The sequence below is a fragment of the Macrotis lagotis genome, chromosome 3 (assembly GCF_037893015.1).
Source record: "Macrotis lagotis isolate mMagLag1 chromosome 3, bilby.v1.9.chrom.fasta, whole genome shotgun sequence".
Taxonomy (NCBI): domain Eukaryota; kingdom Metazoa; phylum Chordata; class Mammalia; order Peramelemorphia; family Peramelidae; genus Macrotis; species Macrotis lagotis.
In genome coordinates this window covers 115133397-115156680 of record NC_133660.1, presented here as the reverse complement: position 1 = coordinate 115156680, position 23284 = coordinate 115133397, and the positions used below count along the sequence as shown (strand labels likewise).

Genomic DNA, 23284 nt, shown 5'->3' with positions numbered 1-23284 from the left:
TTTTGTATATTGTCTCATTATTGCCATTGTCTTGGATGAAATATTAACTATTTCTTTCTTTCTTTCTTCTTTTTTTTTTTTTAGGAAGAACAAGGCATTTATTAATGAATCCGACGTGGTGTGTCCTAATGTTTCTTGTTGGCAGCTGCCACCTGTCCGGCAATTCTGTCCAGGTCTCTCTGTCCCTGAGGTGTCAGCTTCCGGCCCCCGTCCTGGTCCTTCTCCACCATCTTGAGCCCCTCGAGCGTCTGCAGCACCCTGCGGGCCACGCTCTTGGAGCCTCTGCTAAGTGGCTGGACATGACGCCGTTGCGCTGGCGGCCCCAGTAGATCTTGGTCATGGAGCCCACACCGGCGCCGCCGGGTAGGTACAGGTGGCGGGCTGTGGAAGCTGCCCGTGTGTAGAACCAGTTCTCATCGTAGGGCGCCAGTTCCTTGTGCTTGGCCAGCTTCACCGTGTCCACCCACTCGGGGACCTTCAGCCTCCCTGACTTCTTCAGGAAGGCGGCCAGCGCCCACATGAACTCCTGCTGGTTCACGTCCTTCACGGTGACCCCGGGCATCGTGGGGGATCCGCACAGCCAGCCAGGGGAAAGCGAAATATTAACTATTTCTATGATTTCTTGCTTGAACCACTCATTTTAAAAAATTAGATTATTTAATTTCCAGTTAATTTTCTTTCTTTTTTTTTTTTTAGGTTTTTGCAAGGCAAATGGGGTTAAGTGGCTTGCCTAAGGCTACACAGCTAGGTAATTATTAAGTGTCTGAGACCGGATTTGAACCCAGGTACTCCTGACTCCAGGGCTGATGCTTTATCCACTGCACCACCTAGTCGCCCCAATTGTGAGTTTTTTATACCAGCAATCAATTTTATGCCAGGTCAGTTTTTCTGTAGGTTTCTTAGAAGTTGCTGAGGAGTTCATTCAGAAGGTATATCCTGAGAAGAAGGTATGTTCCTTTCTATCTCCATTCAGTTTTCTACAGAGATCTATCATATCTAATTTTTCTAAAATTCTCTTTACCTCCTTAACTTCCTTCTTGTTTATTTGTGGTGAGAGTTATCTTGTTCTGAAAGATAGAGGTTAGGGTCCTCCACCAGCATATTTGGCTCTCTATGTATTTCTGTAACTCATTTAACTTCTTCACTAAGAATATGGATACTATAACACTTGGTGCATATATGTTCAATATTAAAATTATTGTCTCTGGCACCTTTTGGGAAAATGTAGTTTTCTTCCTTATCACTTTTAATGAGATTTGGTTTTGCTTTTACTTTGTCTGAGATAGTGATTGCTACCCCTGCTTTTTTCACCTCAGCTAACAAATAATATATTCTTTTCCAATCTTTTACCTTTACTCTGTATGTATCTCTCTGCTTCAAATGAATTTCTTGTAGATAACATATTGTAGGATTCTGGTTTTTAATCCACTCTGCTATCTGCTTCCATTTTTTGGGAGAGTTCATCCCATTCACATTCATAGCTATAATTACTAACTTTATTTTTTACTAACTCCACTCTATCTCTCCTCCATTAGTACTACTCTTTCTCCTTTCATCCTCCTCTCCTCACCTGGGTTTTGTTTCTGAATATTGCCTCCTTCACTCTTCCCTACTTTTATCAGTGCCCTCTCTTTTCTTTTCCCTTTCCTCTTTTACTTTTCCTGTTCTGTGTTGCCTCCCTTCTATCAGTTCCTCCTGCTCTTTCCCCCTTTCCTCCTCCTAATGCCTGAAGGGTAAGATAAATTTCTAAACCCAACTGAGCATCTGTGATCTTCCCTCTTTGAGTCAAATCCAACAAATGTAAGATTCAAGCAATTTTAACCCCTCCTTTTTTATTTTATCATTTTATTTGTTTTCCAATTATATACAACAGTAATATATAACCATCATTTTTTGCAAGGCTCTGAATTCTACAACTTTTCCTCCCTCCTCCCTCCCCCCCCAGGCTGTCTGACAGTCTCTACATTGTTTCCATGCCATACATTGATGTAAATTGAATATTATAAGAGTAAACATAAGAATAAACATAAACCCCCTCCCCCCTCAAGAAGATGGGAAACCTCAAGAATAGAAAGAGAGGGAAAAAAATGTACTTTAGTCTGTACTCAGATTTCAATGGCTCTGTCTGGAGTGAGTTGCTTTCCCTATCATAAGTTCACCAGAGAAGTTACTTCAATATTTTTCCCTCAGTTGTTATTACTAGCTGTACCTCCACTCTATTTCTCCCCACTCTCATTTATTCTATTCTCTCTCTCTCTCTCCTTTCATCCTGGCCCTGTCCAAAAGTGAGTACCTCGATCTTCCCTCTCTTCTATCACCTATTCCCCCCCTTCCCTCCCCCCATCCCCCCTCATCCTGTCCCTTTCCTCCAATCCTTCTCCAGGGCAAGACAGATTTCCTCACCTGATTAAGTGAGTATGTCATTTCCTTCCTGAGCCATTTCTGATGAGAATGAAGGCTCACTTATTCCCCTTTGCCTTCCCTCCTCCCCTCCATTGGAAAAGCTTTTTTCCCCCTTGAATCTTATGTGAAATCTCTCAGCTTCTTCTTCATCTCCTTTTTCCTTCCTCCCAGTACTTTCCCCCATCGCCCATTGACTCCATCCCATTACCACATCATATACCATTATATTTTGCTCCTTCCTATGTCCTGTCTATATATGCTCCTTCTAACAGCTCTTATAAATGAGAAAGTTCATATGAGTTATAAATATTTTATTCCAGTGCAAGAATACAAACAGTCCAACATCATCAAGTTCCTCATAGTTAGTTCCTCTCTTCCACTCCCTCTATAGTTCACCAGCATCCTGTACTTGGGGAGCAAACTTTCTGTTCCTGTTCATCTCGTTAGGAAAGTTTGAAAGTCCCCTTTCCCATTGAAAATCTGTCTTTTCCCCTAAAAGAGGATGTTCACTTTTGCTGGGTAGTTGATTCTCGGTTGTAAACCAAGATCTTTTGCCTTCCAGAATATCATATTCCAATCCCTACAAACCCTTAATGCAGATATCGCCAGATCCTGTGTAATCCTGACTATGGAGCTTCAGTAGTTGAATTGTCAGTTTCTGGCAGTTTTTAGAATTTTCTCTTTGATTTGGGAGTTTTGGAATTTGGCTATAATATTCCTGGAAGTTTTTCTTTTGGGATCCCTTTCAGGGGATCACTGGTGAATTCTCTTGATTTCTATTTTACCCTCCACTTCTAGGATCTCAGGGCAGTTTTGCTGTATTATTTCCTGAAAAATGAAGTCTAGGCTCTTCTCCTGGTTGTGGCTTTCACATAGTCCAATAAATTTTTTTTAGATTTTTTTGCAAGGCAAATGGGGTTAAGTGGCTTGCCCAAGGCCACACAGCTAGGTAATTATTAAGTGTCTTGAGACCAGATTTGAACCCAGGTACTCCTGACTCCAGGGCTGGTGCTTTATCCACTGCGCCACCTAGCCACCCCTACATAGTCCAATAATATTCAAATTATTTCTTCTGGATCTGTTTTTCCTGTTGTTTTTCCAATGAGATATTTCACATTTTCATCTAATTTTTGGCTTTTTTTGGCAGAGTTTTATTTCTTCCTGCCTTCTTGCAAAGTCATCAGCTTCCTTTAGTTCCATTTTGCATTAGAAGGAGTTATTTCTTCAAAAGAGTTTTTTTTATCTCCTTCTCCAGCTGGCCAATTCTGCTTTTTAAGGCATTCTTCTCCTCATTTGCCTTTTGTTTTGCTTTTTCTATTAGGCCTAAACTGGTTTTTAACATCTTATTTTCTTCAGTATTTTTTTGTATTTCTTTCACCAAGATGCTGATTTGGTTTTCATGATTTTTCTATATCACTCTCATTTGTCCTCCCAATTTTTCCTCCACCTCCCTTAATTGCGTTTCAAAGTCTTTTTTGAGTTCATCCATAATCTGAGCCCATTTTCTATTTCTCTTGGAGGTGTTGGATATGGAAGCTTCAATTTTGTCATATCTGAGTATATGCTTTGATCTTTCATAGGACTGAAGTAATTCTCTATGGTCAGATCCTTCTTTTTCTGATGTTTACTAATTTCCTCAATCCAAGACTAATTTACAACACTTCCAAGGCTTTGGGGTTGTTTTTTGGGGGTAAACTCCACTGGGATCTTTATTCCTCCAAGGTCTTATGCTCTCTAAGCCGTGCTTTGATATGTAGATGACCGCAGCACTGCCCTCTGCCCTGGGGCTATAAAGCAAGATCCAGCTATCTTAGTATGAAAGTCCAAACTGCACCCTGGGTCTGAGTGTAGGCAAACAGCCCAGTCCTACACCAGGGACAGCAGAGAGATCTCTGCAGACTTCCCTTACCATCTCTGGGGGTGCAGGCTGCTTTCTCCCAATTCTTGCTACAAGCTCTGTGGCCAGTGCCCCTCACTCCACACTCATTCTGGTGTAGCAGAGTTCTCTCACTGCCCCTTCAGGCTATTGCAGGTGATGTCTGGGCTGCACTGGACTGGGCTGCACTGTGGCTGCAGCTTTTTTTTCAACCCTGCATCCTGCTGAAGCTCACCTTTCCTGCAGAACTTCTAAGTTATCTTGGACTATCACTCAGTCTTTCTGTGGTTTCTGCCCCTCTAAATTTTGGCTAGAGCCATCCTTTATTTGTTTTTTTTTGGGGGGGTTGGGGGTCGGAGTTGTTGGGAATGCTGCCTTCATGCTGCCTTCTTGGCTCCACCCCCCATCCTCCCTTCTTTTCCTCTTCATGTGATACAATTTACCCCATTCTGCCTCCCCTTCTTCCTATCCCAGTATAATCTCTCTCTTTTTTTAATGTCTTAATTTTTTTAAATCATGCATCAAAATCTGCTTATTAGGGCAGCTAGTGGATAAAGTACCAGTCCTGGAGTCAAGAGGACCTGAGTTCAAATCCGACCTTAGACACTTAATAATTACCCAACTGTGTGACTTTGGGCAAGTCACTTAACTCCATTGCCTTGCAAAAAAACAACCAAAATCAACTTCTGTCTAAGTATACTCCCACTAATAGAGATACAATTCTAAAGTTTTGAATATCATTCTCTCAAGTAGGGAAGTAACCAGTTTAATCTTATTGAATAACATTCTTTCTTTCCCCAATTTATCTTTCTATGTATCTCTTGTGCCTCATGTTTGAAGATCAAATTTTCTGTTCAACTCTGGTTTCTTAACCTGGAAAATTGTGAAAGTCATCTGCTTTGTTAAATGTTCAAGTTTTCCCCTAAAAGAGTATTCTCGGTTTTGCTGAGTGATTGATTCTTGGTTATAATACAAGCTCCTTTGCCCTACAGAATATCACATTCTAAGCCCTTCGATCCTTTAATGTTGATGGTGCCAAAGCCTATATAATCCTGACTGTGGTTGCTTGGTATTTGAATTGCTTCTTTTTGGTCCTATGAGATTTTTCTCCTTGATCTCATAATTCTGGAATTCAGGTACAATATGCCCTAATATTTTCAATTTTGTATCCTTTTCAGGAGGTAATTGGTGCATTCATTCAATGACTATTTTGTCTTCTGGGTCTAGGCTTTCAAGGTAGTTTTCCTTGGTGACTTTTTGAAAGATGTTGTTCATACGCCCAAAGGGCAACAAAAAATGTGCATGCCCTTTGATCCAGCAATACCACTCCTGGGTCTATACCTGAAAAAATGATGAAAAAGGGTAAAAACATCACTTGTACAAAAATATTCATAGCACCCCTGTTTGTGGTGGCAAAGAATTGGAAATCAAGTAAATGTCCTTCAATTGGGGAGTAGCTTAGCAAACTGTGGTATATGTATATCATGGAACACTATTGTTCTATTAGAAACCAGGAGGGATGGGAATTCAGGGAAGTCTGCAGGGATTTGCATGAATTGATGCTGAGTGAGATCAGCAGAACCAGAAAAACACTGTATACTCTAACAGCAACATGGGGGCGGGCAATGATCAACCTTGATGGACTTGCTCATTCCATCAGTGCAACCATCAGGGACAATTTGGGGCTGTCTGCAATGGAGAATACCATCTGTATTCAGATAAACTATGGAGTTTGAACAAAGTACAAGGACTATTCTCTTTAATTTAGAAAAAAACTGCTATCTTATTGTTTTAACTTGCTATTTTTCATACTTTATGTTTCTTCTTTAAGGATATGATTTCTCTCTCATCACACTCAATTTGGATCAATGTACAGCATAGAAACAATGTAAAGACTGACCAATTGCTTTCTGTGGGGGGTTGGGGGAGGGAAGTAAGATTGGGGTGAAAATTGTAAAATTCAAAATAAAGAAAATCTTTAATTAAAAAAAAAAGATGTTGTTCGGACACTTTTATGGTCAGGGCTTTCTAGTAGTCCAATAATTCTTAAGTTAACTCTCCTGGGTCTGTTTTCCAGGCTACTTGTTTTTTTTTTTTTTCCAATGAACTATTTTACATTTTATTCTATTTTTTAATTTTTTTAAGTTTTGTTTTACTGATTCCTGATGTCTCATAGTGTCATTAGCCTCTACTTGAACCAGTCTATTCTTCAAGAAATTATTTTCTTCAGTTAGCTTTTGCATCTTCTTTTCTGTTTGATCAATTCTATTTTTAAAGAAGCTGTTATCTTTTTCCATTTGTTTTTGCATCTGCCTAATTTTATTTTTAAATAATTTATATTCTTCACTCATTTTTTGTGCTTCCTTCATATTCTCCTTTTCAGTTTCACATGTAGTAACTTTTCTGCCATTTTCATCTTCGATAGTGTTTTGACCATCCGTCTCTCTAAGGTAATTTTCTATAGACGCAGCTTTTCTCTGACCTTTTTTACTCATTCTGAATTTTGTTTGGGCACTGTCCTAAGTTTGCAGACTTTCTGCATGTAGAATGCCAGCAGGTTGCTTAGTGGGTTGATGCCTTTTGGGTTGGGAATGCTAGCAGCTTGCTGTCTGGACTGGTGCATCAAGCCCAGTTGTGCCAACTGAACAGGTACTGCATTGGAGTCCTCATAGCTGGCTTACTGGGAGGTTGGTCTGCTGAGCCAGGCTCCAGAGTCCTCTGCTCCAGATCTCTCCTGTGACTGAGAACCTCCTAAAGGTACCCCCATGCCCCCCATGTCACTGGCCCACTCATTTTCAGTTCCTTGCCTGGGCACACATCCACTCCACCCATAACAGACCTTGCTGTTCTTTTGTGGGTTCTGTCACTCCATAGTTCATTTAAAGACTTGATTAATATTGTTTCTGAGGTAAATCCAGGAGAACTTAAGAAACTTCCTGGCTTCTCCACCCAATAAAGTTTTTATTTTCTTAACTCATCTTAGCTTTACCCCAAGAAGTTTTTATTTTCTTAATGCACCCCAAGGATCCCATGAGCTTTTTTGGCTAATGTCAGTTTCAGAATGAGGGTCCTTCAGATCCTCCTCCCCAAGATCTTTTTCAGGTAAACTGCTCTCCAACAATTTTTTCACATATCCTATACTCATGAAGTTAAAGTAATCTTTTGGGATCCTCACTCTCTTATCTGGTAAGCCATTTCTCCTTTCCAGATTTATATTATCTGTAAATTGGATGAATATGCTATCTGTGCCTTAATTATTTTTTTTTAGGTTTTTGCAAGGCAAATGGGGTTAAGTGGCTTGCCCAAGGCCACACAGCTAGGTAATTATTAAGTGTCTAAGACCGGATTTGAACTCAGTTACTCTGAGCCTGTGCCTTAATTATTGATACAAAATGTTAAATAACACAGAGTCAATAATAGGTCTTTGTGGCTCTCTATCAAAGGCTTCCTGCCAAATTGACAACGAACCTTTAATTATTGTATTGATACTGCTATTCAACCAGTTTTAAATCTAATTACATCATCATTTAATCCACAGCTCTAGGTGCGATGTCACAAAGAAAAAAAAAATATGAGATATTTTCCATAAGAGTAGTATGAGATAGTTTAACAAAATTTTTTGAAATCTAGGTTAACTATATCTACAGTGTTTCTTTGATTATACAAGTTTAGTAATCCTATCATAAGAAGAAATACATTTAGACTGTCATGATCTGTTCTCTGTTTTGTCTTTGCAAAACAATGAGTTTAAGTGACTTGGCCAAGGTCATACAGTTAGGTAATTATTAAGTGTCTGAGACCATATTTGAGCTCAGTTTCTCCTGACTCCAGGGCTGGTGCTCTATCCTAGCTGCCCCGTGATCTGTTCTCAATGAAGCCATGATGGCTCTCCATAATCATCACCCTTTCCTTTTCTATATGTTCTCAACAGTATACCTCTTATGAATGGTAAGAACTTAAGTCAAGTTTACTGGCCTATAATATTCAGAGTTGGTAATCTTTTCTTTTTAGAAAATCAAGTCTACATTTCCCTTTCTTTAGTTCTGAAGTCCTGATATGCATCAAGGAGTTGGGTATGAGTTTATCTTACTCAGGATTCTTTCTAATTGCAGAATTTCATTTATTTTTCATAATGCTAGAAATTTTTTCCTATATATAATTTCCTGAAAAATGTCAATGGATTATTTAATTCATTAATATTTTCTGGGTTACCAAAACTTTGAGATTCCTCTCATGTTCCCTCTGGCCTTCAAACCCATAGTTTTTACCTGCATTGCTTACATCTTATATTATAGCTAATATATTTTAGGGCTTACTTTCTCATTTCAACTGCATTAACTTCCATTCTCTTTTCGACTTTATTTTTTTTATTTTTTATTTTTTTAGGTTTTTGCAAGGCAAGTGGGGTTAAGTGGCTTGCCCAAGGCCACACAACTAGGTAATTACTAAGTGTCTGAGGCCAGATTTGAACCCAGGTACTCCTGACTCCAAGGCCGGTATTTTATCCACTATGCCACCTAGCCGCCCCCTCTTTTCGACTTTATTAATCCTGCTATTAGTTTTTACTTAGTGATCTTTTCATATTCTCTAGGTTATTTTACATATTTTCTCATCATCTACAAAGTTTTCTTCCTTTAATTACTTTTGGGATAATTTTAGTTGATTAAGTTCAGTTATCCCTTAAACTCTTCTTACTGTTTGTTGATAATGTTGAGGGGTTGTTTTTATTTCATTTCTTGAGTGTGTCTGTTATAAATTTGATTTTTACATTATTTCTAGGGTAATTGTGCTACTGTTTTAGCATACCTTTCTCTGGTGTTGTTTCCTTTACATCTCTTACTTCATGATTTTTTTGGTATTGGAATTCTTTTTTAGTTTTTCTTTTGTCTTTTTAAATTTTCCTGTAAAATCCAAGCAATTTTTCTATTTTCTAGTCTTTGCAAAAATGGTTATTTTTTTAGTGAGATTATGAAAAGTCTAGCTTTTGCTAATACAAAGTAGGATGAATTGATAACAAGTTGAGCGATTGAAGCCAAATCCAAAAGGATATCCATAGGGTAGAACTTGGGACTAAATCTTGTAAGATAAAATTGCCCGCTATGTTAATATGAAGTAGGGAAGCAGCCAGTAGACAGGGAGAGATTGAAGGTAAATGAGAGGACAGGGATTATAGGGAGGAGACAATCTGCTGGAGAAGACAGGATGCAAGGGTGTCACTCTGAGTGCAGAAGGGTCACTTCTTCATATGTGGCAGATGGGGAGAAAATAGTGAGGGAAGGTATCTAAGCAATATGAATCAGGAGGAAAGGAGAAATGGGAGGACTAGATGAATGGATCTATTTTTCAGTGAAATATAAAGCAAGATTCACATCTGAGAGAGTCAAGGAAGGAGGAGTTATGAGAGGTTTGAGGAAGGGAAAAAAGATTTGGAAAAACTGTAATAATGATTATGATAGTGACTCAATTAAAAAGGCATGAAAGCATTACCTTGCTACAGAGAAACCCAGGTGAGAGTATATAACATAAATTTGTGGGGGATTCAATCAGTATGGCTTCATGATTTTCAGCTTCATTCAACAGTATCAGTATAGGAATAGTTGGCTATGAGGCTTGGCAGGCCAAGAAAAATGATAGGAGTATCAATACACACACACACACACACACACACACACACACACACACACACACACATATAAACCCCTTAGCATGAGGCAAGAGTTGGGGTGGGGTAAAGACTGTGTGCCAGGTGGTAGACAGACAATAGCTATTGGATTTTTTGATTGGATATAAGATATAGAATAAATATAGAGGAGAAGTTACTGAGTGATTATAATAAAGGGTGAGTTTGGAAATGGCAATGGGGAGATGAGGGAAAAGAATAGAAAGGATACCAGAGAGGGTGTATCTTCAGGAGTCAGAGTTCACTGGGAACTAGAAGATGGAAGGAGTAGAAAAGGAAAGGAAAAGGGAAAAAAAAGGAAGTACAATTAAAGGGGCAGTTAGCTTTAAGATCAGTTGTGGTAAAATAAAGGATGTGGTAATTTAAAAAGGTTGAAAGTAAGGATGTGAGCAGTAGGAGATTCAGATTATTGAGATGGAGAGGAAATGACAAGGTGGGAGTGCCTTAATCTTTGAAGAATGAGTTTTTATAATTATTAACCCCCACAGAGATTTGGCCTCAGGGTGAAATCCTTTAAGAGTGTTAGATAATGAGAGCCAAAATGGTGGAGTAAAGGCAGGGACTCACCAGAGCTCTCCCCAAACCACTCCAATACCTTTAAATAATGACACTAACCAAATTTTAAAGTGCAGAACCCACAAAAAGACTGAGTAAAACAATTTTTCAGCCCAATTCAACTTGGAAGATCAGCAGGAAGGGTCTGTTATACTGGGTGTAAGGGAGACCAGAGCAGTGTGAGGTACTACAGAGCAAACTGATTCCAACTGTCCAGGAACAGGGAATCAGGTGACTTGAGTGGTTTCCAAACCTCTCAGCCCAGGGATTGCCAAGGACAATTTAGAAAGTCAGCAGGAAAAACTCTAGTGCCCCAGGGTGAGATTGGAGCACAGTCCATCCCAGGTCTCAGCAGACCAAACCCCAGCAGACCAGGAGCAGACTGTGGGAGCCACTGAATCAACAGAGACAGCTGTTTCTGAAGCTCTCAGCCCACAGTTGGTAAGGGGATCAGAAGGAGATTACAGGGTTGGCTTGGTGGTGCAGTGGATAGGGCACTGGCCCTGGAGTCAGGAGGACCTGAGTTCAAATCTGACCTCAGATACTTAATAGTAACCTAGCCGTGTGGCCTTGGGCAAGACACTGAAACTCATTGCCTTGCAAAAAATCTATAATAATAATAATAATAATAGTAATAATAATAATAGTAATAATAATAATAATAATGGAGATTACAGGGGTCTCTTTGCTATCACTGAGGCAGGACTCTATTTCTTTGTCCAAACTCAGATCTGGGTCACAGTCTGGGGCCCCAGTCCCAGGAAGAAGAACAGAATTACCACAGAACTTACTATTATAGCAGAGCAGGAACCCCACTCATAGTTCCAGGGCAGAAAGAAGTACTTGTGGTCACCCACGGACCAGAGCACAGGCAAGGAGAGTAGTCATAACCTCCCATAAGACGTTGGAATAATTGAAAACTTGGAGATCACTAGTAGTGCTGAAAAGCTTGAGACAGTACATCCTTCATCCTGGAAGCAGAATCCCACCTTAAAAAAAAAGTTAAAAATCAAGTCATAGGCTAGGGAAATGAGCAAGCAACAGAAGGAAAATATCCAAATATTGACAGCTACTATGGTTATATAGAAAATAAAATACATTCAGAAGAAGATAATATTCAAAGACTCCAAGAAAAATACAAATTGGTCTCAGGTTATAGAACTCAAAAAGGATTTTGAATATCAAATAAGGGAATGAGAGGAAAAATTTGGAAGAGAAATGAAAGTGATGTGGGAAAACCATGAAAACCCAATCAACACCTTGATATACAAAAAAAAGACACTGAAGAAAATCAGATTGGGTCAAATGGAAATGAAGTTCAAAAAGTCAATGAAGAGAAGACTATCTTAAAAAGAAAAATTAAACAAATGGAAAAGGCAATACAAAAGCTCACTAAAGAAAATAATCCCTTAAAATAGAGATTGAAGCAAAGGAAGGCTGATGACTTTGTGAGAAATCAAGAAACAATGAAACAAAATTAAAAAGAAGAAAAATTAGAAGACAATGTGAATCTCATTGGAAAAACAACTGACCTGAAAAACAGATCTAGAAGATATAATTTAAAAATTACTGTACTACCTGAAAGCCATGACCAAAAAATGAGCCTAGACCTTAGAAATTATCATGAAAAACTGCTATTCTTGAAACAGAGAGTAAAATATAAACTGAAAGAATCCACTGATCATCTACTGAAAAGGATTGCAAAATGAAAATTGCCAGGAATATTATAGCCAAATTTCAGAGCTCTCAAGTCAGGGAGAAAATATTGCAAGCAGACAGAAAGAAATAGTTCACACAGTCAGGATAACAAGATTTATTTGCTTCCAAATAAAGGGATCATAGAGCTTGGAATATGTTGTACCAGAATTCAAAAGATCTTGAATTACAACCAAAAATTAACTACCCAGGAAAAATGAACATATTCTTTCAGGGGAAAAAATGGACATTCATGAAAATAGAGGACATTCAAACTTTCCTGATGAAATGACAAGAACTGAACAGAAAATTTGATCTTCAAATATAAGACTCAAGTGAAGCATAAAAAGGTAACAGGAAAGGTAAATCATAAGGGACATGATGTTGATCTGCTTATATTCCTGCATGGAAAGAAGAAAAAGCTTTTGAAGTGGAGTCAAAGAGGGAAAGCGAGAGGAAGTAAATGAGTCTTACTCATCTCAGATTCAACTCAGAGAAGGAATATTAGATACAATCAATTGTGTATAGAAATCTGTCTTTACCTAGAGGAAAGTAGGAAAGGAAAAGGATGGAAGAAAGGGGCTAGGTGATAAAAGGGAGGGAAGATTGCGGCAGGGGCTAGTCATATATAAAACACTTTTGAGGAGGGAATGGATAAAAGGAAAGGGAGAATAGAATAAATGTGAATCGACAGGAAATACAATTAGCAGTAACAACCATGGAAAAAAAATATTGAAACAAGTTTCTCTGATAAAGACTTCATTTCTTGAATGTAGAGAACTGAGTCAAATTTATTAAAAAATAAGGACCATTCCCCAATTGATAAATGATCAAAATATATGAACAATTTGCAGATGAGATTATCAATGTTATATATTTAAATCATTTTTTAAATGTCCTAACTCACTATTGACAGGAGAAATGCAGTTGGAACAATTCTGAGGTACTACATCATTGCTACTGGATTGACTAATAGGACCAAAATAGAAAAATGGCAAATGTTAGAGGGGTTGTGGGAAAAGTGAGACATTAATGCATTGTTGGGAGAGTTGTGAAAGATTCAGCAATTCTGTAGAACAATTTGGAACTATGCCCCAAAGGTTATAAAACTAACTTTACCCCTTCACCTAGCAATCCCACTACTAGGTCTATATTCTAGAAGAAATGAAAATTTATTTAATTATTTTGAATTTTAAAATTTTTCCCCTGGTCTCACTTCCCTACCCCCCACCCCCCACAGAAGGCAGTCTGTTAGTCTTTACATCATTTCCATGGTATACATTGATCTAAGTTGAATGTGATGAGAGAGAAACCATATCCTTAAAGAAAAAATTAAAGTATAAGAGATAGCAAAATTACATAATAAGATAACAGGGTTTTTAAAAATTAAAAATGGTAATAGTCTTTGGCCTTTGTTTAAACTTCACAATCCTTTCTTTGCATACAGATGGTATTCTTCATCACAGATACCCCAAGATTGTACCTGATTGTTGCACTGATGGAAGCAAGTTCATTAAGGTTGATCATCACCCCCATGTTGCTGTTAGGGTGTACAATGTTCTGATTCTGCTCATTTCTTTGCCACCACAAACAGGGCTGCTATGAATATTTTTGTACAAGTGAAGTTTTTACCCCTTTTCATGATCTCTTCAGGGTATAGACCCAGTAATGGTGTTGCTGGATGAAAGGGTATGCACATTTTTGTTGCCCTTTAGGCATAATTCCAAATTGCTCTACAGAAAGGTTGGATAAGTTCACAACTCCACCAACAATATATTAGTGTCCCAGATTTCCCACATCCTTTCCAACATTGATCATTGTCCTTTCTGGTCATATTGGCCAGTCTGAGAGATGTGAGGTGGCATCTCAGAGAGGCTTTAATTTGCATTTCTCTAATAAGTAGTGACTTAGAGCAATTTTTCATATGACTATGGATTGCTTTGATCTCCTCATCTGTAAATTGCCTTTGCATATCCTTTGACCATTTGTCAATTGGGAAATGGCTTCTTTTTAAAAAAAATTTGGCTCAGTTCTCTGTATATTTTAAAAATAAGTCCTGTATCAGAAATACTAGTTGCAAAAATTGTTTCCCAATTTAATACATTTCTTTTGATCTTGGTTACAATGGTTTTGTCTGTGCAAAAACTTTTTTTAATTTAATGTAATCAAAATTATCTAGTTTGTTTTTCATTATGTTGTCCATCTCTTCCTTGATGATTATACATTTTTAACTTATATCAAATAACTTGCTTTCTCAATGAGGGGGCATGGAATGGGAAGGAATGAAAGACTTTGGAACTTAAAGCTTTAAAAGTGAATGCTGCAACTTTTTTTTGCTTGTAACCAGAGAAAAATAAAATAATAAATACAGTTTAAAAAAAATTTAAAGTAGTATTAGGCAGTTCAAATGAGGGGACCAATATGAGGGGCAGGGGAAATGCCATTTCTCTCTTTTCCTTGAGTCAGACCATACCTAGGCCAGGCCAGGAGATCAGGGAGAGAGAGCACTAATGGAATAGCATTTCTCTTCTGATCGGCAGAAAAACTCAAGCTATGAGATTGGTGGAGAAAATAGAATGGAATGAAGTTTCTCTCCATATTCCACCAGTAGTCATGAAGAGGTCAGATTTAGGGACTAGTAGCTAACAGAATTCTTGTTGCGTGATGATTGTTCCCCAGATGTTAAAAGTGGAAGGTATCCAGGGAAGACTTGAATGAAGTGATGCAGAGTGAAGTGAATAGCAACAATAGAACAATTTATAAAATGAGCACAATATTGTAAAGGGAAAAAAATAGTATGAAAATCTTAACTCACATTGAGATAAAATATGCTTTCTACCTCTTGGCAGGATAGACCAGAAGGATAGAATAAGAGCTAATATTTCTAGATGTGCCCTATGTATAAATTGTTTGACAGGATTATTTGTTCCAAGGGCAGGATGATGCTTTTCTTAATGGGAGGGAGGATTGTGGGGGGGGGAATAAGGGAATAGTAATTCAAAAAAGGAAAATAAGGAGTTTCAAGTAAACATTATTTTAAATGTACAGAAGAGAGAAGAAGGAAAGGGTCAAAGAAGCTGAGCAATATTAAAATTGCCATGTTAAACATATACTTTTTTAAAAACTCAAGTTATAGATTATAGAAACTCATCATTTTATATATAATTCCCTTTCTCTGTTTTTCTTTGTATATGAAAATGTTTGTGTTCACTTGCATCATTAAATTCATGACAGTAAAACAATAAGCAAACAAAAAAATTATCAGGGAGTCTCCAATATGAGGAGGAGGAGGAGTTTCTCTTTGGAAGTGGTTCTTTGGCCTCTTTTCATGACTTATCCACAACCAAATTCTATGTGGTTATTCCACTTTGGGAAAGAAATGTTTTTGCTCATTCTCAGCTTTTGAAGAAGTCAAATATCATCTTAGGTGATGTCTTGACTTGCCTGTAAATTGGATTTAAGGGAGATGGAGTTGCTCAAAGTCCTTAACCCCACTCTCTCTTTTCCACAGTCATTGAAATCCAGTGACTGGATAAAAGTCAAGACAATTGATAAAGACTTGGGATGCAGTGAATGACTTTGGATAATCTGGGATGTAATGGATGACATTAGAGTCTTTGATGTCTAACCAAGTTCTAAGTAAAAGAACTAAGTTTTTCTTAAAAAAAACACAAACTCTAATTCATGGTACTTCATTGTTTTTTTAAGGACATTGTGAGATCTTCTGGGAGACCTGACTACTTTGATATATTTAGAGAAAGGAAAGTAAAAAATCAATTGCAAATAGTGACACAAACTATATTTTCATTGACTATTTAAATACACAAAAGGAGTCATGTTCTGCCACATATCCTAATATGTTTGTTACTACAGTTATATTCACAGAAAAAGAAATAGAAAACAGTCACTTTTATTTATTAAAGTATTTATATAGTTTGTGTATAAGATGCACCCTTTTTCAAAAAATTTGGGGTCTAAAAACTGGGAGCATCTTATACAGAGGTTGTAGATTTTTTACTTGCATTTTCCACTTTTTCACACTTTGTTGTCTTTGTTTTGCAGTTGTTACTGTTATATTAGGTGACATTTTACTACATTCTGCCCAGAAATGGCTTAGAAAAGAGTTTTTGTACAGTGCTGAATTCAAGTTCAAAGTGATCCATTTTGCAAAAGTGAATGGAAATCGTGCTGCTCAACATCAATCTGGTCCTCCTCCAACTGAGGAAACAATTCAGACTGACTACAGGAAGAAGAAACTCAAATGAAAATACCCCAGCAGAGGAGGGCCATGAGAGGCAAGTAAATAAAATGACTTGAATTAGAGAGGGAACTGAAGAGATGGATTGAAGAGCAAAGGGCAGTTAGAATTCCTGTGTCCAGGGGGCAGCTAGGTGGCACAGTGGGCAGAGCACGGAGTCAGGAGAACCTGAGTTCAAATTTGACCTCAGGTCCTAATTACCTAGCTGTGTGACCTTAGGAGTCATTTAACCCCATTGCCTTACCCCCCCCCCAAAAAAAAAGAATTCCTGTGGTCCACAAAGATCATTCAGCAGGAGGCCAGAAGAACTGCTGATGACCAAGAAGTGACTGATTTTCAAGGAGGACACAACTGGTACTTCAGGATCATGAAATGGAATGGACTAAGCATGTGTCCACATACCACACTTGCCCAGGCAGTGCTTGTGGTCAAGAACACAGGCAGGAGAGCAGTCAGAGCCTCTCCAAAGACAATGATTCGTCATCAAACACAGATGAAAATGAGAATGGGAGTTTTGAGGGTAATGAGGAATTGTTTGAATTTTATGATGAATAAAACTTGAGTTCAATATTTTTATATTAATAGATTTTTTCCAAATTTTTAGCCTCCAAATTAAGGTGCATCTTATACATGGGGAAATACAATATGTATCTAGTTACAGCTACTTTGGATTATATTTAAATCAGTATAATCACCTCTTCAAAGAACATACTAACTTAGATGTATGCCTAAATGATAATTCTGACCATCTAATTCAAGAAACTTCAGTGATTCTCTATCACCTCTAAGATAAAATGAAAATATCTCCAATTGTTATTTTAAAAGTACTTCCACTTCAATATTTTTAATTTTGATGCATAATAATCAATGTTCAGCCAAACTGACTTAATGACTCTGTCTTGAACTTGGCATTCCAGATCTAGTCTCCATGATTTTGCCTAGTTTATAGTTTTTGGGTATACCCATATGACTAGAATTCATCCTTGTTTTACCTATTCCTATTAAAATCTATCACTTCCTTAAATGTTTAATTCATATAACATATCAGATAGGGTTTTTGCTTCCTCCAACCCCAATTTGTTTGTACTATCTTCCTACCAAAAAGATCAGATATGTCTAATCAGATCTATATGTGTGTTCCATATCTTTACACATATACACACACATACACACATACACACATGCACACACATATACATGCATATACACGAGTAGACTGTTAGTTTCCTGAGGGCAGAAAAGTATACAAGGTGTTTTATAAATAAAAACAATGAAATATTCTCTGATTACCCTAAAGCTGAATGACTCAAAAATTCTAATATATTAAAAATCACCACTTAAAAGAAGCCATTATTTACTTTGACTTTCTGTGAGATAAAGGAAGCCTCGTCAGAAAAGAATAATTTAGTTTTCTGACTTTCCCTTCTTTTGGAGAAATACAAGTGTTTTAGAAAAATCTCTGTAAAATGATCTTTGATTCAATCCAGGATGTTCTTCCTCCTGTCCAGATGTAATCTATCATGTCACAGAAACCTGTCTACTCTTGGAAATTTACTTTTTTACCTTTGTACTTCTCTTACCTCTCAGAATCTCCACAGTAATGAGGATTACCATGTCAGCCCATATCTTCATTCCTGTCAGAATGACTCTATCATCCTCCCCCGACACAGTGCACAGAACCTTTTTTTTCACACATCCTCTAGATTTTTTAGTTTCCTTTTGTGTCAGCTTCCTCTTTAATAGAGAATTCATCTTCAGAAAGAAGTCAGAAAGTGTAAGCTCCTAGAGGGAGGGACTATCTTTTGTCCAAATTATATTTTCTATTCCTAGATGTAAATGCATCTTAAATGCTCACTGACTGCTCAAAATCAAGCAGAATGATAATTAAGGACAAATATAAGCTAGTACATGGGCATGTAAACAAACAAGAATACAAGAGGAGCTATGACTGTGTTTGAATAAAGAAAGATACAAACAATTCCTTAAAAATTAGAATTGTGAGACATCAAGAAGCAATAAAACAAAGTTAAAAGAATGAAAAATAGGAGAAAATGTGAAATATTTCATTTGAAAAACAACTGACTCAGAAGAAAGAAAAAGAGAGATAATTTTAGAATCATTGGACTATCTAAAAGCTCCAATTAATAATAGAGCCTAGAAATCATTTTTCAAGAAGCTATAAAGGAAAATTGCTCTAATAATGTTGATCCAGAAGGTAAAATAGAAATGGAAAAAATCTACCAATCACCCCCTGAAAGAGGTTCTAAAATGAAAACTCCTCAGAATATTATAACCAAATTTCAGAGCTATCAGTCCCAGTGCTCAAAAAAAGGCAATTCAAATACTGTCAGGTCATAGTCAAAATAACACAAAGGGATTAAATGGAATGGGACATTCTGAAAGTCAAAGGAGCTGAGGTTACAATCCACCCATAAAAACTGAGCATAAACTTACATGATGGGAATCTTTTCATGGGAAAAGATGGATACTGAATAAAATAGAGGACTTTTTAGCATTCCTGATGAAAAGATCAGAGAACAGAAAAAGTTACCCTAGACACAGAAGCAATATCAAAAAAAAATTAGCAAGTTTCTCTGATAAAGGCCTCACTTCTCAAAAAAATAGAAAACTGAATCAAATAAACATATAAAAATAAAATGCATTCCTCAATTGATGGTCAAAGAATATAAAACAGTCAACTTTCAGGGAAAAAAATCAAAGTTATTTATAATGAAAGAAAAATTGCTCTAAACCATTATTGATTAGAGAAATTCAAATTAAAACAACTCATACCTATCAGAAATGACAAATGTTAGAGAGGTTGAGGGAAAATAAGACACTAGGCTAATCATTCTGGAGAGTAATTTGGAAATATACCATTTGGACTCTAAAAGTCCATACTCTTTGACCTAGCAATACCACTTTTAGGCCTGTAGCCCAAAAAGATCAAAGGAAAAGAAATATATATATATATATATATATATATATATATATATATATATATACACACACAAATATTTGTAGTAGTTCTTTGTTAGAGGCAAAGAATTAGAAATTGAGAGAACGCTCATCAATTGGGGCATAGATAAACAAGTTGTGGCATATGATTGTGATGGTATAATTCTGTGCTATAAGAATGATAAGGGGGTGATAACAAAGAAAATATGATAAGGTCTATATGAACTGATGCAAAATGAAATGAGATGAACCAGGTGATCCCTGTGAACAGTAACAGCAATGTTGTAATGATGATCAACTATGAAAGACTTGGCTACTCTGATCAGATAATTCCAAAGGATTCATGATGAAAAAAATTCTGTCCACCTCCAAAGACAGAACCGATTAATGCTAAGTGCAAATTGAAGTATAGTTTTATTTATTTTTTTTGCTTTTTTGCAATATGGCTATTATAGAAACATCTTGCATAAATTCACATTGCATAATTGATATCATTTTGTTTGTTTTTTTGGAGTGAGGGAAAGGATAGGAGGGAGGTAGAGAATTTGAAACTCAAAAAAGAAATAATAAAAAGAGATATAAATCTCAGAATGGTCCAGCCTTTGGTCAGCAGTATACTGTTTTTGCTCAGAAAAGAAATAGCAAACTAGAATACATTATTGATTATATACTGTAATAATCAATGAAGTAATCTTCCCAAGGCCCATTTCAGGTTGGACCCTTTTTTAGAGTACTATGTCCAGATCTCTACACTAGCATTTAAAAGGAATAACATTCACTCAATGATTTTGCTGCAAATTTAGAAAGAATTCAAAAGAGAGATACTTCCTTCCAAGATGGTGGAGAGAAGCCAGGTCCTGTGCTAAGGTCTCCTGATCTTCCTTCATAAACAATATGAAAGAAACCTCTTAATGGAAGTCCTATGACAAAACCCAGAAAGAGAAGGTAGGAAAACAACATGAACCTCAAGGTCTGTCTTTGGGGGTGGGGGGTGTGGTGAGTACAGAGTGCCCACAGCCAATGGGGGAGGGGTGAGAGCAGGACTAATCTAAGCAGCCCCTGGGCTTTTGCTGGCAGAACCACTTCACCATGGGAACCACTTCTCTCTGAGAAACAACCCAAGCATGGAGGCATGGCCATGGGACTGATGGTCTGGGACTTAGAGGAAGGGCTGGATGGTAGGCTCCAGCCTCTAGCACCCTCTACTGTCTGGGAGAAGATATTACATTTGGTGAGAAAAGCCTCCAACACCTACTAGCCACTCAGTGAGCAAAGCCTCTAGTACTCCCTACTGGCCAGCTGGAGATACTATACTCAGTGAGTAAAGCCTCTTGGGATCTCAATACCAAACCTCTGTAAACAAGCCCCTCCCCAACTCAAGGTCTTAGGATAATGAAGAAAGGCCAGAAGAAAAGGGGACCATAGAAAAATTCCTAGAAGGAAAAGACCCTAATTCAGAGAGATGTAGAACCTCTGAGGAGAATATGATCTGTTCTCTAGTACAGAAAGATTTCCATGAAGAAAACAGGAAGGAGTTTGAAAATCAATTGGAAAATTTGGGAAAAGAAATCTAAGAGAAAATTAACACCTTGCAACAAGGAAACAAATTCCTGGAAAATACAATCGGATAAATCTAAAAAGAAAATACTCAAACCTCAAATGATCTAAGGGAAAACTCTTATAAAAATAGAACTGACCAATTGGAAAAGGAGTTGCAAAAGGTAAATGAAGAAAATTCTTCCTTAAAAAAAAGAATGGTGTCTGGAAAACAATGACTTCACGAGACAAGAATCCATTAAACAAAACCAAAAAATTGAAAAAAATAGAAGAAAATGTTAATTACCTCATCAGCAAAACCACTGACCTTGAGAATAGATCTAGAAAAGATAACCTAAAAATTATTGGTCTTCCTGAAAACATTGAAGAGAATAAAAGCCTGGACTTAATATTACAGGATTTAGTGATAGAAAACTGCCCTGATATGGAACCAGAGGGCAAAATAGTTATTGAAAAAATACACCGATCCCCTCTGGAAAGGGATTCCCAAAATGAAAACACCAAGGAATATTGTAGCCAAATTCCAGAACTATCAGATAAAAGAGAAAATCCTGCAAGCAGCCAGAAAGAAACAATTTAAATACCAAGGAGCCACAGTAAGGATTACACAGGGGGTAGCTGGGTGGCTCAGTGAATAGAGCACTGGCCCTGAAGTCAGAAGGACCTGTGTTCAAACCTGATCTCAGACACTTAATAATTGCCTAATTTTGTGACCTTGGGCAAGTCACTTAACCCCATTGCCTTAAATAAATTTAAAAAAAATTTTAATAAAGGATTACACAGGATCTGGCAGTTATTAAGTTATTAAGGGATTGAAAGGCCTGCAATGCAATATTCCAAAAAAGCAAGGGAGCTTGGAATGCAGCCAAGAATCCACTGTCCAGCAAAGCTGAGCCTTCTCTTCCAGGGCAAAAGATGGACATTTAATGAAATAGGAGAGTTCCAACTTTTCCTGATGAAAAGACCAGAGCTTAATAGAAAATCTGAATGTCAAATAGGAGATTCAAGAGACACATGAAAAGGTAAAATTTTTTTAAAAGGGGGGGGGAGGGAAGGGAAAAAAAAAACTTATCAAATAAGATAAAACTGGCAATATCCCAACCTGGAAGAAAACCTTTAACAACTCTTGAGAATTGTAACTCTATTAGAGAGAATTTAATACAGAAGAGATGGATACACATGACTTATTTGAAAAACTGTTACCCAATAAAATGAAACTGTAAATATGCTTACCTGAGAGAAAGACTCTAATAACTCTCAATAATTGTAATTCTAGTAGAGAGAATAGCCAGAAGCGATGGACACTCAAGAACTTTTTGTGACTCAGATAGAATGATTTACAAGCAACACTTCCGTAAAAAGGGGGCAGTAGGGGCGGCTAGGTGGCACAGTGGATAGAGCACCAGCCCTGGAGTCAGGAGTGCCTGAGTTCAAATCAGGCCTCAGACACTTAATAATTACCTAGATGTGTGGCCTTGGGCAAGCCACTTAACCCCATTGCCTTGCAAAAACCTAAAAAAGGGGTGGGGGACACACTAAAGAGATGAGAGGATGGAAGAGACTGAATGGGATAAATCTCATTACATTAAGAAGTACAAAGGACTTATTGCAATAGAGGGAAAGAAGGGAGGAGGTGAGAACCACCTGAATCTTACTCTCATCAGATTGGCTTAACATACACACACTCAGTTAAGTTGAGAAACTTATCTTACCTTTAAAGTGTTAAAAGGGGGAAAGGGGAAGGGTAGGAAAGGGGGAATAAACAGAATGAAGGAAAGGGAAAAAGGGAGAGCAAGGTTGAATATAGGAGGGAAAACACAATGAAGGTGGTAGTATTCAGAAACAAAACTTTGGGGAATATGGATAAAGTGGGGGAAAGGGGGGGGAAATGCAAACAGAGGTAAAATAACACAAAAGGCAATAAAGAGTTAGTAATTATAACTTTGAATGTGAATGGGTTGAACTCTTCCTTAAAACATAAGTGAATAGTAGAGTGGATTAAAAACCAGAATCCTACAATATGCTGCTTACAAGAAACTCATTTGAAGCAGAGAGATACATATAGAGTAAAGGTAAAAGGTTGGAGCAAAATATATTTTGCTTCAGCTAAAGTGAAAAAAGCAGGGGTAGCAATCCTTATCTCATATAAAGCAGCTGCAAAAGTAGTATTAAAAGAGCTAAGGAAGGAAACTATATTCTCCTAAAAGGTACCATAGATAATAAAGTAAATATGTATGCACCCAATGGCATAGCATCCAGATTCTTAGAGGAGAAGTTGTAGGAGTCACAGGAAGATATAGAA

The 23284-nt window shown here is 37.3% G+C and overlaps 1 long non-coding RNA gene and 1 pseudogene across 1 annotated transcript; both read right to left on the bottom strand.

The window, feature by feature from the left end:
• Nucleotides 1-68: 68 nt before the first annotated feature.
• On the bottom strand, nucleotides 69-570 carry LOC141516212 (small ribosomal subunit protein eS19 pseudogene; annotated as a pseudogene).
• Nucleotides 571-2764: 2194 nt separating this feature from the next.
• Nucleotides 2765-18129, bottom strand: LOC141516211 (uncharacterized). Its single transcript, XR_012476631.1, has 3 exons — nucleotides 18048-18129; nucleotides 11306-11503; nucleotides 2765-5620 (listed from the first exon to the last, which is right to left on the bottom strand). It is a non-coding gene; the product is annotated as an uncharacterized LOC141516211 (long non-coding RNA).
• Between the last annotated feature and the right edge of the window lie 5155 nt (nucleotides 18130-23284).